A 3021-nucleotide genomic window follows, 5' to 3' on the forward strand; every position below is an offset into this window, starting at 1 on the left:
GGTTGAGACCGGCAGCCTCTGAGCGCACATGACAACTAACAGCCAATCAATACTCCCCAAACTTTTTAAAGATTCACAGGGGTTTAATGCATATAAAGTCGAGGAAAGAACAGTCCGGGTTCAGTAGCAATATTCTACACAATTCATATGATGCGGTTGGGAGGCCAGGGGAAGAGGCCATACAATCCGCACCCCAATATGTTCAAAAAGAGCTATGCACAGAGCAAACCCCACTTGCAAGGATGATGTAGCTTTCTCCGGGTCCCCAGCCGCCAGGGGGCACATTACCCCAAATAGCACAGTGGGCGCTAACCCATGTGGGCCCAAGGTCCTGGCAGGGGTGAGGGGGGCACTAGTCCACAGGGAAGGAGGCCCTGAGGCCGTTGGTGGCTGAGCATGGGCTCGGAAGCTTGTCCACCGGCATGCAGGCGCAGTGGAACCGGCCGGCCAGCCCCTGGAGGCAGGGGTGCTCCTCCAGGGGGCTCAGGCGGTACCTAACAAAGTCCCACTTCTCGTCGAGGTCGGTAAATAGCTGCCATGAGTGGGCACAGGATGAGTCTGGCACGGTCCTAGAAGTTGATGTGCACACAGCCAGACTGAGGTGCAAGACGATGGACTAGCAGGTGCAAAACCGGGTGTGCAGGGGGGTAGCTGGGCTAGATTCTGGGGCGTGGTCTTGGCATCTGCCTTCAGCAGGTGTTTGCGCACATGGTTTTGGAAACCCTTAAAGTGGGCGATCTTCATCAAGGAGTTGGGATGAGAGCCCACCGTGAGGGAGGACTCTATGTCATCATGCTCTGCGTTCTTCAGGCTGTCATTGTCGGTGTAGAGAATGAGTCATGTAATCGAAGCACACCCCCACACTGTTGTCACATCAGGCTGTCCCTGTCCAGAGTCCCCCCCCTTGCCATCCCAGAAGATGGGGGTGCAGGCGGGATCCGGAGGCGTTAATGCCATGTAACTGTCACAGCATGTCCCCTAGGGGGAGTCTATCACCTCACTGGTCTCCCGGACCACTGATTCCTCTTTCCCACGGGGCTGGGGCTGGGGGTTCTTGTTGCCTTTACTGAGGATTATGGGAAGCTTCTGGTGCTGGGGTCCAGGCTGCCGGGAACGAGTGAAAACCTCGGAGGAATGGTGAGGCAGGGGCAGGCCCACAAGAGCAAGAATGCGGACAGAAGTAAAGAACTTGTTGTTGAGCAGCTCGTGAGTGGTCTGACAGGCAGTGGAAACTGTCCAAAGCATCTCGTAAACTCGGGAGGTGGCCATGGGGTTGATGTGCTTGGAATACTGTATTCATTCTTCATCGGTGTCTTTGAGGCAAGACATCTCAAAAGGTGGTTTGCCCAATGGCAAGGTACACGTGACTCACCCAAGGGACCACATGTCCACTTCAGAACCATGCCCTCTTGCTCAGCACTTCCAGAGTTATGTTAGTAGGGGTCCCGCCCAGGGGCTTCTTCCTCTCCTTGTCATACTCCACTTTGGTTGCCAATCAGAATCCCCTAGTTTCGCCTCCAGATCCTCACCAAGTAAGAGTTAGCTCAGCTTGAGGTCCCAGTGATGAACCTGGTTTCAGGGCAGGTTCTGGCATCCAAGGAGGTAGTAGCGACCTCAGGCTCAGCCAGTGCTTTCCTCCCTTGAGATCTCCAGCAGCAGAGCTCCAACACCAAGTCGTGTACTCGAAAAAGCCATGGAAGCCCATGGCACGTCGGTGGGCGAGGCTGCAGTGAATGCACATCTCCATGGATGCCTTCTCCTTCTTCTGGTACAGCTTGAGTAGCAGCGACGTAGGTGAGATATTGCCCACAAACACCTTGGTGTCTGAGACCTAGATTTTGAAGCACTTGATGAAGCTGCCCTTTCCCAGAAAGCAACACCTGCAGATAGCACCGCCGGCTGCAAGGGTCCACTAGGACCTCCTGGATCTCCTTCACAGGAGCTTGGCTGCGGTGGGCAGCCCCAGGAGCCGAAACTTCTGAGACCATGGCTTTTCCAGGGTTGACTGGGGCTGGCTTCCCTGCAGTCGCCACCATCCGTCCTGTTCTGGGAGTTGGTCAGCGGACCTAGTAAGGTCTGACGGAGGCTTGGCATTGCTGCGCTGCTTCCTGATTCCAACACAGTGCTGGGAACATTACAAAAGACTCTTTTTTTTTTTCTACAACTAGGGAGGGAGTGGCTCAGGTCCTCCATGGGCCCTAGGCTGTCCCACTCTGTGCCCTGCACCCTGCTCCCTGAGGCCTCCAGTAGTGGGAATGGGCTTATTACCTGGGGCAGAGGGGAAGTAGAGGCAGGCCTTGGGAGGGAAAGTGGCTTTATCAGATTAACTGGTTAAAATGCTCGGGCTCCCAGCTTCTGTGAGCAAGCTGACCCAGGCTCCTGTGTACCCAGTGGTTTCCAGGCTGATGGGGGGTTGTTTTTCCTCCAAACTCTTGGCCAGCCCTGCATCTCACCCAGGGGCTGTGGTTTGGGGAATGTTTTGACTTGAAACATTCAAGCCGGTGGTGGTAGTTGGAGGTGTGAGACCCTTCTGTGCGCAAAGGAAAAATGAATGGTCTATTTAGAACCTGCTAACAATTCACAGTATAAAGAACAGGCAACAGTGCCCCTGCTGAAATGCTCTTTTTGAGGGTAGCACTCCCCAGGGGAGCTGGCTGTGTGGCCAACATGGCCCCAGCTCTGGATATTGCATCTGGAAGACCTCCCTTGCCAGTGGTGGCAATGCTTCCAGAAGACTGTGCCTCTGCCCTGGCTTTTTCTGGGCCTCTCCTCAACCCCTTCCCAGAATACTCTCTTCCTAGGGCCTGTGGTGTTCTTGGACTATGAGTAAGACAACTTTTCCCAAAACCACATGAACTTTGCTCTGGACAAACAAGGGAAGGGTGGCCATTTGGAAATGCCTAAAACAGCTTCTCTTGAGCCTGAGTTGTGAGGTTTTACCTCACCATCACAGACACAGAGTTCACCTGAAGGAGGAAGCTGGTTTTCCTCTCAGGACAAAATGGTGGTCCCTGGAGCCTT

General features: G+C 54.4%; 1 pseudogene; it reads right to left on the minus strand.

Annotated features, from left to right (window-relative positions):
- Window positions 1-352: 352 nt before the first annotated feature.
- Window positions 353-2159, minus strand: LOC114222849 (serine/threonine-protein kinase PLK1 pseudogene; annotated as a pseudogene).
- Between the last annotated feature and the right edge of the window lie 862 nt (window positions 2160-3021).

Source organism: Eumetopias jubatus, unplaced genomic scaffold (genome assembly GCF_037043125.1).
Source record: "Eumetopias jubatus isolate StellerSeaLion01/CBP00866 unplaced genomic scaffold, mEumJub1_p1.0 scaffold_12, whole genome shotgun sequence".
In the NCBI taxonomy this organism is placed as follows: Eukaryota; Metazoa; Chordata; class Mammalia; order Carnivora; family Otariidae; genus Eumetopias; species Eumetopias jubatus.